This window comes from Octodon degus, unplaced genomic scaffold, assembly GCF_000260255.1.
Source record: "Octodon degus isolate 3935 unplaced genomic scaffold, OctDeg1.0 scaffold00059, whole genome shotgun sequence".
Classification (NCBI taxonomy): domain Eukaryota; kingdom Metazoa; phylum Chordata; class Mammalia; order Rodentia; family Octodontidae; genus Octodon; species Octodon degus.
In genome coordinates this window covers 6062175-6076322 of record NW_004524635.1, presented here as the reverse complement: position 1 = coordinate 6076322, position 14148 = coordinate 6062175, and the positions used below count along the sequence as shown (strand labels likewise).

Genomic DNA, 14148 nt, shown 5'->3' with positions numbered 1-14148 from the left:
TGTATTAATTATTGAAACTGTCTTATTAATTGGTTTTGAAACTGGCTCATTACTATTTGTTTCTCAATAAAATTTTTTTTAAATATTGGGTATTATTATCTTATAGCAAGGTAGTTTATGCATCCAAGTCTTTTTTAGAATACCGCAATGGAGTTTTATACTTTTCTTCTAAAAATTTTACTATATTTTTGTTTAGCTTTATCTCTGAATATTTTGCTTTGTGATGCTGATATAAGTGGAAGATTTTTTCCATGACATTGTTTATATCAAGTTTTTCAGTTTACATAAAACTTGTTAATGTTTATGTAATAAATCCTCTGATTCTTTATATTACTTATAATTGAGCACCTTAATAAATTATTTTATTATTTCTGCTTATTTGATAGCTACACCCACAAACTATTTTTTGGTTTTTTTTTTCTATTCATATGAAGAGGAGCTATTTTACTACTAAATAAGTTGGAAAAGACAGAAGAGAAACACAAAGTTATTCACATTGGAAAGTAAAAATTGTTCAAGCAAGGAATTATAGTCCTCAAATGAAAATTCCTAAAGTCCTTCTCATTGTGAGGAGTGGTATTCACACTTTTTTTAGGCAAACAGCTCTTTCTCCAAATGAAATGATAGACAGGTACACATTACCTAAGATGGAGGCCATTGATTGTTGCTGTGGTGGGAACAACACAGCATCCTGGTTAAAGGGTCAAATGCCCTCAGAACCCTTGACATCCTCTACTGGAATCACACAGCACAGTCTGAAAATCTCCACCACTTCTTGTTCTCCTTACCTTTCATTCCTGAGGACTGAGCTCAAAATTTAGATCTTCTTTAGGAAGTAGGTTTTTCTAGGATTCGCATTTTTCTTCTATCAAAAGATTACTGTCGGGGGCCAGCCCCTTAGCTCAGTTCTTTAAGTGGCTGCTTCAACAAAGCTGTCAGGCTCAGGTTGCTGTGGTTCGATCCCCACAACTAAAGCCAGGCACACATGCCCTGAGGGCATTCAGAGCCAAAAAAAAGATTACTGTCTGTCAATGAAAGATAATTCTACACACACCAAGGAAAGGGGGAGCATGTATGACCAATCTCAATGGAATACTCACATTATAGACTTGGCCTTGGCTTCAAGGAATCAGAAAACAAAATACTTTACAGTGACTCTTTGCTTTAAAGTGCATTTAACCAATTCTTAAGAATTCTTACTTACTGAGCTTAAAAATATACCATAAGTGATTAAAATTTCATTGTTTCTGCTGATCTTAAGTTTTCAATTATTAATTTAACAGAAATTTTGCTGTATATAATTGAAGAGAATGCCTCCACAAGTCAGGAAAATAAAATAAAAATTGAAGACAAAGCAAAAATATTAAAAATCTAGACCCAATATTGTACTTCACAAGGTAAGGCTTTCATCCAAAAATCATTCTGCAAGTTCCATTTACATAATTGGATAAATTGAGAGGTCCGCTCTCTGGCAAGCACCCACTTACAAATTTGGTTGTTTCAGTCCTGTGTTAGGCAGAGCCAGCACCTGTGCTTTGAGTTTTTTCCTCTTACAGTCTTGGCACACATCTATGTGTACATGCATAAAATTCCATCTGGTGGTATATGAGATGGTTTTCATTGGAAAACTACATTTGGCAAGTGGATGAGATAATTTATCAAAAGCTTTCTGCATGATGAAACTATCTCCTAGCCATATACTTTTTGATTAACTAAGTAGGCTAAACTACATTGTTTTTAAGTAAGAGCTTTCTATTCAAAGCATGTCTTTACATCAAAAGGAGCTGTCATTCTCTGAGCAATCACGTTGACCAGAAAGCTTTCTTTAAAGTAAACTCTGTCAGCTGCCAGAGGCTCTATAGAAAGTACAGTACGATACAAAGATTAAATGAATATCTTTGATAACTGCCTTGCCACAATTGGTGTAAAGAGAATAAATACACAGTTGAGAAAATTATAGCCATCCAGACTCACATTATTAAATTATCTTAGCCAAGACTGAATGCACTAATCACTTTGCCATTAGCATAACCTGCTTTTATTTCTTTACTTAAGTGGCTACTGTACACCTGCTACAATTTGAATATGATTTGTATCCACTGAAATTCATGTTGCAAAGCATTTTGGGTGGTGCAGGGAGTAGAGCCCATACATGAACCCTCATACACACACAGCACATGCTTTACCATTAGGCATCACTCCAGGCCTTCATGTTGAAATTTGACCACCTTTGCAACAGTGGTTCAGAGGTGAAGTCCACAGGGAAGAATTTGGGTCTTGAAGTAAAGCATACATGGAGTTTAATGTAACTCCTGCACAGTGACTTAGTTGGCCCAAAAGTAGGTATTACGAACTGAACCTGGCACCTCCCCTCACACATATGGCCTTCTTACATGTGTTATTTTTTTCCTATGATCTTCTGCCATAAAGCAAAGCAGCATGTGACTCTTGCCAGATGTTGTCCATGGTCATAACCCTCCCAATCTCCAGAACCATGACCCAAAGCACTGAAAACCCCTTTTATTTATAAATTCCCCAGCCTCTAGTATTTTGTGATTGCAGCACAAAATGGTCTAAGACAATAACCATCCTCAGCATTTGGCTGAACTCTAGTTTTTCTGTCTATGTCGAGAGTTAATAAGCTACATGTGTAATTTCTCCTCTCATGGCTACAAGCTATATATAGGACTTGCTCTTGTCTTTTTCTTTTTATTTACAGAACTTCTCCTTGATTCTAAGTGCATCGCACATTTAGTTATATATCAATTGCTGTTGAAAAAAAGTCTGATATCATTCTGGTTGTCTTTCTTTCATACACAACTTGTATTTCATAACTGCTACTTTTTGTTATTTTCTTTTTACCTCTAGTAGAGGTTTCATTTGAATGTGCCTGCAAATCAAATTCTCAGTCTAATTGTAGGAAACATGAAAAGCACGTGTTCTACTACTGAGCTACATTCCCACCCCTCGTGTTGAAATCTGATTGTGATTGCAACAGTGTGACTTACATATTTTCATTTGAAATGTTTGCTTTCTTATGTTAGTATTCTTTTCTAATTTATGTCTTTACTTTTCTTAATGTTACCTAGCATACAGTATACCAAATGCATCTAATGACTTTTAAATAAATAAAATTAGAAAAAATAAATGTACATTCCACTCAAATGTGTGAGTCAAAAAAAAAAACTTGTGCCAAAATGTTCACAGTAGCACTATTCATAAAAACCTAAAAGTAAACACAATCCAAATGTCAATCAAATGATCAGTGGATAAAGAAAATATGGTATCTTGTACAATGGGGTATTATCCAGTCATAAATAAGAATGAAACATGGATACATGCTACTATCCAAGAGAAATTTTTCATGGTAATGAGGACTGAACCCTGGGCCTTTCCATTGAGCTACATCTCTAGTCATTTTTTTATTTTAAACTTTGAGACATGATCTCACTGAGTTGTGACATAGCCCAGATTGGACTCAAACCTGTGACCTTCCTCTCAGCCCAAAGTTCTAGGATTATAGTATGTGCCACCATACCTGGTTCCAAGTGAATCTTGAAAACATACTGAGTAAGAGACAATATGCGAAATTATATATTATTCAAGAATAGATAAATCTGTAGGGACAGAAAACATAGTAACAGTCACCAGAGTCTTTCAGAAGAGTATAATAGATAATGATTGTTTCATACACATGGAGTTTTCCTTTGGAGTGATAAGAAAACTTCTGGAACTAGATAGGAACATTTGGGAATATACAAAATGCCACGGAAGTCCATGCTTTAAGTGGTCAGCTGTATATTAGATGCATTTCACTTCTGATTTTTACATAAAAATATACCAATAAACATTTGTTTCTAAGGTAGACATCTTAATCCCTACTAAATGAAAATCATTGTTATATTATTTAGAATATGCACTTAGATGTTATACTACTTGCATAAGAGCAAAGCATCATACAAGCAAAGTGACACAGTCATAGCTATTATTCTCTCTTGGACAGAAAGGCCCCTTCCATCCCCTTTAGAAGACTTGCAGCTGTGGGTCATCAGATGTCGATCTGTTCGGATGATGGTTGCATGATTTTCACCACTGTTCTACATTGAGTTTCAGTATAAGAAAGGTCACAGTCCTAATTCTAGCTGAGCTTGGTCCCTATTTTAGTTATGAGTAGACAGCTAGTGCTCCTGTTGATTAGACAGCAAACTGTCCCAAAAAAGTCCAAAAAAACCATGAAAGGGGATTACAGTAAACCTTTCCCTAAAGAATTCGCTTGGCTGTTTCTACAACATAATGTTGTAGTTTCATTTTTCTATGCAAAACTTAAACACTCCTGAATACTTCCTATGTACCTGATACGTGTTGCAGTAGTTAGGATAAGGACAATTCAAGCAAAGATGCAGCCCATATGGGGCTTGCCTTCTACAAGAGAAAGAGAATAATAAACACTAAACTGAAGAAAAAAACAAATTTTATAATGTTAGAAGCTAGTGATGTGCTGGGGTTGTGGGGATTAAAATTTTAAAGAGAGTACTCAGGATTAGCCTGTGAGACAGTGGCAGTGAAATCATGGTAAGAAAATAAGACTCAGACCTCTAGGGAACCAACATTCACTCTGGTGCTTGCCCTGGCAAAGCCTATGCAAATATCCTAAGGCAAGATGTGTAAACACAGAAGGGGAAAAGTATAGTAAGAATATAGGTGAAAGACAGGAGAAGGAACTGAGATTAAATCAGGTGGAGAGGCAAACATTGGATCTTGAGGGACAACTCCACAGACTGATAATTGAGAGAGAGAGAGAGAGAGAGAGAGAGAGAGAGAGAGAGAGAGAGAGACTGATAATTATGAGAGAAAGAGAGAGAGAGAGAGAGAGACAGACAGACAGACAGACAGACAGACAGGTTTTCTGTGTAGGTTTAGACCATATCTATTTGACTTCCCATTGTCTCAGAAGGATTTCCCCCAATGACCGGCTCATCATGGCATTTTCTAAATGAGATGCTTCTGCATATTTCAAAATCTTGCTTTTTACCTTAACCACTGCTACAGTTACTAGCTGTGTGCAAGCTTTTGCTTCTTTTTGTGCTGAGATAAGTGGATTACCCCTTTCCTTAACCTATATTATAGTATCTCTTGCCTTCTAAAGAAGGATTTATTTGAGCCCAGCACAGGATGTCTTCCAAATCACTTGGAATTTGTACATTCTTAATCCAAATGTACAAGGGAGTTAATGTCAGTGAGGCCATCCTGAACTATAGAAGACAAAAGCTTATTAACAAAGCCACCCTTCTTGTATCCTGCAATCAAATAGTTCTTAGATGTATTACATAAAGGTCACAGAATCTCGCTGGATCCAGCACTAAATACATGTTGCACTGGGGAGGCTCAGTAAGTACTCTTTGTATTGGCCTCCCTCCTTCTCTACTCTCTGTAACTCTGTTCTGTGGAGTCATATTTCCAAAGAAGTCCTCTATATAAGCATATATCTCAGTTCTGAAAATACAAGACATCACTCTACTTTCAAACGATAGCCCTATTGCCCCAGAGTAGAGTTCCTGGATATGGTTCCTGCCTGGAATCTCATATAAGTCACACTCCGCTGGCCCTGATTGACAGCTAATTGTATCCTGGTTGCCTATTCAGTTCCTTGTACTTTTCAGTCAGCCTCTATTTATTCATAGGTGAGAGGCATAAAATGAAGATGGAAAACAGGCAAACACCAGATTTCAGGGAACGTTGGATGCTATGTCCAGGATATATAGGTAGAAGAGTGTCACTGGTTGTTTTAGTCAGTGGAGCAATTTGATGTCTTGAAAATTAACCAACGGTAGCATAGAGAGTGGGATAACATGAAGAAAGTCTTAAACTAGGAAGATTAGGAGCAAAGAGAGCTGAGGAATATTCACTGTAATGGTCATCATTTTCTCATTAAACTGTCATTTAAGTGAGAAAAGCAGAAGGGAAAGAAAAAAGAACTAAGATTATTATTTACATGCAACCCTCCCTACAATGAATAAGACTATATGTTGCAACTACATACTAGTGAAAACATTTTTAATTTACAAAATAAAAATATAAAACTATCATCTGCTAATAATGGTGCACATAGCAGGGGAGCCATAATCAGAGTAAATGATAGATGTGTCCCTAGTGAGACCCTCTGGTGGAGGTTTGAGCTTCTTGGGTTGAGGGCTGGCACGTCAGGTGCAGTGAAGGGATAAACAGAAGAAGGAACAGGGAGATGTAAGAAATGTGATAGAACAGATAGAGCACTGGACTTGAATTGGATAGAGAAAGTGAAGAAGCCAGTGAACAAGGCTGAAGATCTACTAGTCAAGGCATGCCAGGCATGGTGGCAGGCACCTGTCATTCCAGCACTTGGGAGGCTGAGGAAAGAGGATCACCATGAGTTAGAGGTTAGCCTAGGCTACATAGTGGGTTCAAGGCCAGCCTAAACTGTAGTGAATGAATCTCAAAAACAAAACTCAACTAAACTAAAACCAAGACTAAATGAATGGATAAAAGTCAAGACATTTTTTAAAAAGATGAATTTGGAAAGAGACAAGGAAGTGAATCATGACAATCTTCATTTTGCTCATTTACAGTATTACAATTCTGAGTAGAAGATTTGACATAAAAATGTGGATATTAATGACTGAAATGAAGTTTAAAGATTATCTGAGGATTTCAAGAATAATTGGATTGAATATATAATGAAATTCCATGCCACTTAATTTATGGGCACTAATTATCTTATTTTAAACTCTAAAATGACTTTAAAGTCTAAAGTGAAGGAAACTTCTGTTGGTTCCACATAAATATTAATATGAGCTCACGGCTGAAAAATGAGACGAGATTCTGTAACGAAACTTGGTATTGGCAATAAGATTTTTAGTAATTGCTGGAAATAAGATCCAGAGCCATGACTCTAAATTTATTAAAAATAATACTTATCATTATCAGAAACTAAATCCCATAATATCTGAAAAAAATGAAGATGCCACTGAAAATACATGGCAATCTTTTAAATTAACTTTAGAAATAAATTTGCATTCCCAGAAATATATATTTGTGTATGTATATATATAATTTTCATAATATTTCTTTGTTTTTCATAACTTTTCCAATTTTCACTCTTTGTTTTCACTATTGAAACAATTTTATATATAAAAATGAAAGCCAAGATTGATATAAAAGCTAAGTTAAGAATCAGGTCTAGAAACCACCAAAGACATTTTTGCTTGCTTATTTGTCATATTCATTTACTTTGATCCAATTATAATGAGTTTATGTTGACGTTTCAGGATAACTGCATTTATTTCCTTGTAAAATATATGGAAAAAATCTCAAGCCTTAAAAAATGACAACTCAACACATACACCAATTATAATGTTACGTCCCACTATATAGTTGTCCACTGCCACATTATTGGTGAGAAACAACAAAACACAACCATCATGGCATACAACAACAATTGTTTATGTCTACACAGCATTAGGTTCATGGCATGGCCCCAGTGACCTTTCTTAGTTCACTGAGAGCTTTTGCCTTGAGTAGGTGGCTCAAACTCAGTTAGAACTACATGGAATCAGCTCAACAGAGGCAGTTCTACTCATTGTCCACCTGGACACATCAATGTAGCTAGAAATGTGGTTCTCGCAGCAACACAAGAATTGCAAAAATATTTTCAAAACTTGCTTGAGTCGCATTTCTAACATCTCATTGGCCAGAGCTGGTCCTCTGAGACCAGGAGTGGGCTATTAGGTCTCTCTCATGGTGAGAGAATGTTGACCATCACCACTGTTCCAATACACCATACTCATTTTTAAGACTGTACCCAAAGAAATGGTTTACCTGGACAAGAAGCAAAACTATACATCAACATACTGATTACAATGTTGAAAATTAGTAACCTAAATATCCATGAACAGGACCTCCTTAAGCACATCAAGCTATACGAAAATGAAAATTTTGCAGTTATTAAGCTCTTTGTAGATTCTTTTCTTTTTAAAATGAAAAATGGCTACCATGTAAGGTGTGATGAGCATAAAGGTTCTCACAGAGCAGAATGAATCATAAGAGCCAATTAGTGTAAAATGCATACATGTTTCCACAAGTTGATATGGAAAAATTTAGGGAAAAAGTCATTTATATTCTTTTCTGAACTCTTTTCTCTATTCTTTTGTAAAGTGTCAGATGTTTGTTTCTTTCTATGTGCTATCTGACTTTTTAAAGTAATATGCAATTATTTTAACGAAGCAATAATAAAAATGTAACTACTAAATAACTCATATTTAAGATTAAATAAAGAGAAAAATAGAACTTTCCTCTTAATTTAACTGCTTTTTATTGTAAAGGCTTAGACTGGAAGTCCCAGTTTTTATATATAAAAGAGAAAGTAAATATCATTTAAAAACAAATTCTACATTTTAGTAAACTGAGTTGAAAGCCCAAACCTTTGTATGCTTTATACTTTTCATTTCTCTTTATTACTTCAAAGTATTTTTTAAACTTTTTTAACTCAAGCCTGTTTTACTACAAAGTATGTTTAAGTTCAGTTTCTATTAGTTCTGAGTTATCTGTGTCCTGTAGAAAATTCAAATTTGATGCCATTTTTAATCATTTGCTGAATTCTTTAAGATATAAGCCCTGACAAAGAGTATATACTCACAGAGCCAAATGTTTCATATTTTGAGGAATAATCACTAAGTAGAAAATCACAGAAAAAACTTCTATCTCTAAAAATATTGGCCAACACTAGACTTCATGAAAAGACACCCTCACTATGGCCTCACCTTGCACGTCATTGGTTTCACAGAAGCATCCTTCCACCAATGTTCCAGGCCCATCTGTCTACTGTCTTGGAACTTCACTCCAAAACTTGGGGGCAGCCCAACTTTGACTATACCCTCGTCACAAGCATCCTGGCCACAAGGTACTAGAAGAAATATATGATCTTCCCAAAAAAATGTAGATGGGCTTCAGGAATAGGAAAATAGTGAATGTCAGGAAGCTGATGGCTACCATGGAATACACCTTCCAATGGTAAAGGCCAAAGGTAACCTGTATGTATCGCAAGATGTCTTAATAAATTTAATATTAAAATATTTATGCAAGTTTTTCTTTTCCTGAAATGTGTACTCATTTTTTGGCAGACTCTGAGAAAAGGAATGAAAATTGGTTGGGAATCATGTATCATTAACCAGAAAGCCCAACACAGTGATCCAAATTTGGCCAGGGTCCACAGATGAAAGAGTACTTAAATTTTCTGAGACTGGTTTGCTGTCCAAATTGTGCAATGTACCTCTCTCAGTCTTGGCTTAATATGGCTGCGCACAGATTCAACTGCCACATTTTTAATTCCTTGTCTTTCACTTTCTACCAAAAAATGAAGATTCTAGCTATTTGTGCATTGCTGGAGATTTGCATCATTACCAAGAACACATTATACTCAGGCATCCCCCACAGAATATATTTGTTCTAGTTCTTAAAGGCCAGATACCAGCATTTGGAAGGGATAATTGTTTCCTTAAACATCTGTAGTTCATTTTCCAGTATAATCACACTTACACATTTAGTTATATTTAAAATGTTTTAGTTGAGGTCTTGCTTTCCTTCATTCCTTGTATGTTTCTTAAGAGAAAGAAAAGAATCTGTTAATGTTCACAGCCCTAGAACATTTAGTAGACTCTCCATAAATAGTTCCTAAATAAATGAGCAATTCTATTTGTAGTCCTAAGTAACAAAAATAAATCTGATGAGATAACACTAAGAGGGCACTAGGTGCTGGGTATGACGATGTAGTACACACTGTTTGCCACCAGTTCCGCAAGCACTTCTTAAAACTATGTAGCATTTTCTATAGCAAAATCTACTTCCAACGATAGAGACTAAACCTGTCATGGTTTTCTTTCTTTTCCAACCTTTCTTTCAATTTGAATTAAAAATATAGCCAGCACTGAACAATGCGATGTATGGAGACAGATTCGGAGAATAATTTCTTGCAAAGATGTGTCTCCTGATTAAAGAGAGCGGAGAGGGCTGTCGTGGGCGCCACTCCCGGCAGCCGAGTACCTGTGGGAGCCTGGGCAGCTGCCGCGGGGTCTCCAGACTGAGTCCCCTAATATTCAAGCCCAGAAACGCCTTATGTGGATCGTCAAAATCGCATCTGTGGTCTTCTAGATACTGCAGATAATGAAACACAGTGGGAAATTTCTTTGATGGTACTTCATACTGGATACCAGAGAAGATAGTTTTGTGTGGTATATGAATAATACACAGACTCTACCTTCTGGATCATCACGTGTTGGAGCCATTAAACTTACCTACATTTCAAAGGTTGGCGATGCGACGAAGCTAAGGCAAAAGCTAAATTCTGTTTTGTTATAAATGCAGGAACGAGGAAATACTTCTTACAAGCCAACGACCAGCAAGATCTAGTAGCGTGGGTGAATGTCTTGAACAAAGCTATAAAAATTACGGTGCCAGAGCAACCAGATTCACAGGCTAATTCTGATAACCTAAATCGCCAAGCTGAATGTGGGGAGAAAAAAACAAGTGTTTCACAGAGCTGATATTGTTGGTGGTATACTCATCATTACTCCAACTCAGAAAGAAGAAGTAAATGAAGGTGGTGAAAGGACTGACAAAAATCATTTGAAAAGGTCACAATGCCATCTTCCTCATTTTACTCCTAAACCACCTCCAGACAGTGCAGTTATCAAAGCTGGATATTGTGTGGAACAAGGAGCAGAGATGAAAAACTGGAAGAGAAGATATTTTCATTTGAATGAAAACACAATAGGCTACTTCAAATCTGAACTGGAAAAGGAACCTCTCCGTGGAATACCACTTAAAAACGTTCATAAAGTCCGAGAATGCAAGCAAAGTGATATAATGATGAGGGACAACCTGTTTGAAATTGTAACAACATCTCGAACTTTCTATGTGCAGGCCGATAGCCCAGAAGAAATGTATAGTTGGATCAAAGTGGTCTCCTGCGCCCTTGTGGCACAGCGGGCGGGGGCTGGCAGATCAGCTCTTCTGAGCATCCCACCTGCCCTTCAGAATCCAAACACACTGTCCGCTCTGCTGACACGGCAACAGCCACCACACATTCCAGTCTCTCAGAGCAACTCTCAGGGCTCAAGCCTTACCATGGAGAAACGAGGATTTTATGAATCTCTTGCCAAGGTCAAGCCAGGGAAGTTCAAGATCCCTCCAAGAGAACCAGCTTCCAAAGTGACTGAACAAGCTATGCTAAAACCTCAAAATAGTCCTCAGGAAAAAGTGACCCAGTGGGCTTGGATGATGCAAGCCTTCCAGGCAGCGATGTGTAAGCTGGAAGCATGAGGCCTGAGTCCCCTTCCACCCTTCAGTGTCCTTTCATGAGGCAAAGATGATAAAGATTGAAATGGGTTTAACATAATATATATTTCACTGGCTCTTAGATACACTCTTTAACAAACTGGTAAGCCAAGATTCTAGGGAGCAGCCAAATTAACCGTACTTCCGTTAAGAGACAAAAATTTGTCTCAGTATCAGCTGTCCGAAGCTTTGTGTATTCTCATTGGGGTGGTAAAAATGTGTGTGTGATACTTTTTTCTCGTAGTGACTTTGACAGTTTAAATATCTAACAACTAAAAACATTAAAAATGCTTAATTATTTTGATCCTTTAAAAAAAATACTATGGCCGGGGAGATGGCTCAGTAGAATAAGCACTTCCCTGGCAAGCACAAGGGTCTGAGTTCAATTCCTGGTTCCACCAAAAAAAAAAACAAAAAACTTCACTTCAAATAGTGTTGCAATTTTAGGGCCAGGGAGATAGCTCAGTGGAATAAGTGCTTCCCTGGCAAGCGCAGAGGCCTGAGTTCAATCCCTGGTTCCACCAAAAAAAAATTTAAAATATTAAAAAATAAAAAAAATACTATGACTTCCTATTAAATGTTCAATGTTTACACATTCTTATTCATTAATATTACCACATCAACTATGGCGAGACTATGGGGTGTCGGTGGTGCTGCAGAATTTTTACTGCAATATGGACTGTTTTGAAATTTGACTCTTTTATGCCCTGGATCTTGAGGTGAGTGGTAAATTTTGCATGAGGATGGTGGGTTGTCCTGGGTGCAAAAAAGAGGAAATGAGAATTCAGACAAGAATATCTGAGATGGTTGAAAAGGCCTAGAACTTGCAGTGGTCAGTGCTTTCTTCAGTGAAAATTATAAAGTTGGAAATTTGGGGCAGATCTGATTTTATCAAATCTCATTTCTATATTTAGATCAGTGAAAGACCTCAAGTTTATATGTAAAGACATAACTGCCTTCAGTCATAAAATTGTTGTGGCCTCTACTTTTTGTCATCCATTTTCAAGTGCTTGTGTTTTTTCATCTTGTTTAGGAAGGCTTTGTGGTTAATATACTCAAAAATCCTGTTTGATTGGCTTTAAATATTGGAATAAAATTAATTTTCAGTAGCATAGTCTAATGTGTTTAATATCTTTTTAGGTTAGAGATATCAGATTTCTGGTATTTTTCTACATGTGCAATATATATGTTGAAAAAAATTTAAGTAAACATTTAATTATGGGGATATCATGAATAAAAGTGCCTTCCTAAAGAACCCTTAGTTTCAGTTGTAGAATAGTTTCAGCAAGTACCATATGGTAGTTCAATCCTTAACATTTGCTTTAAGAAAAAGTCTTGAATTTCACATGCTGCTATTTTATGATGTTTTACTATTTTACAGTGCTATTTTGTTTTAAATTCATACATATTGCTGTTTCTTCTTTTCATTTTGTAAAATGACTTCTTACCTGAGAGAAAAAAAGAGGAATTTCCTACTCCAGTAGTAGGGTCCTGAAGTTAAGGTATATCAGACTAGAATTACTCAGTTTTAGTTTAAAAATCTACATTTATAAGAATGCACCACGAACGTTTTTATTCATAAGCTAATATTCTTTAAACTTACAGATTTTTTTCTTTTGCAGTTCCTTTTTTTTTTTTTTTGCCCTGTTTTGTTGCTTTTTGGTCCTTTTAAGGCAGGGTCTCACTATGCAGATCAGGCTGGCCTTGAACTCACTTTGTAGCCCAGGTCGGCCTCGAACTCACTGAGGGATCCTTCTGCATCAGTGCTGGGATGACAGGTGTGCGCCACCACACCCAGCTGCAACTACATTTGGAAGTGTTAGAATGAAAGGGGTTTAAGCAGTTCACTTTTTCTGTTGACATACATTATAACGGCTCCTTTGAAATAAGATTCCTGTTTTATAAATACACCTAAGAAATCTATATAGACACTTTGCAGTACTCAAGAGCCCACTGCTGTTTTCCTTGGTACAACTTACACATTGCATGTGCATTTTGAGCATATTTTCATATTGGTAATTTGATATGTTTTATGGTGGCAAAATATTAGCTGTTTTTTGGGACTTTTTGTAGAACTAACCTATTGCCTAGGAAAATGTTCTTGTGATTATCAGGGTCTCCTAATATTTATCTTAATTCTTTTATAAGTCTATGGAAATTATTTAATTATTTTAAAATTTACACTTGTAAATATGTCACATCTGAAGCATCAAAAATTACTTTAAATACCTTAATATTTGCTGCATTTTTTCTGCATATGTAACATGTCTTCTTTCAGAATGGGAATGTGTATCTCCCAATGTTTACTGTTAATGTCTTTTATCTTTATATGTTGATCTGGTTGAACACTGTAATAAACTGCACAGAATGCAAAAAAAAAAAAAAAGAGCATAGATGGAAAGGACATAGAGGAGAAAAAGAGAAAGGTGGGGAGGAAAGGGAGGTACAATGATGCAGGGAAGAAAGAAGAAAGAGGGAGGAAGAGAACATTAGAGAGAGAGAAAGGTGGGCTCAGAGAAGAGAGAGAAGGAAGCAAAAGGAAGAGTGGGGGAGAGAGACAGAGAATGGCAGAGAGAGAGAGAGACAGACAGACAGAGACAGTGAAAGAGAGAGACAGACAGAGGAGAGAGAGAGGGGGGAGGGAGGGAGACAGAGGAGAGAGAGAGAGAGAGGAAGGGAGACAGAGACAGAGACGGGGACAGAGCTGGAGAGAGAGACAGAGAGAGAGAGACAGAGAGAGAGAGAGAGAGAGAGAGAGAGAGAGAGAGAGAGAGAGAGAGA

The 14148-nt window shown here is 36.7% G+C and overlaps 1 pseudogene; it reads left to right on the top strand.

Annotated features, from left to right (window-relative positions):
- The first annotated feature begins 8834 nt into the window (after positions 1–8834).
- On the top strand, positions 8835–11339 carry LOC101581538 (annotated as a pseudogene).
- Positions 11340–14148: the final 2809 nt, after the last annotated feature.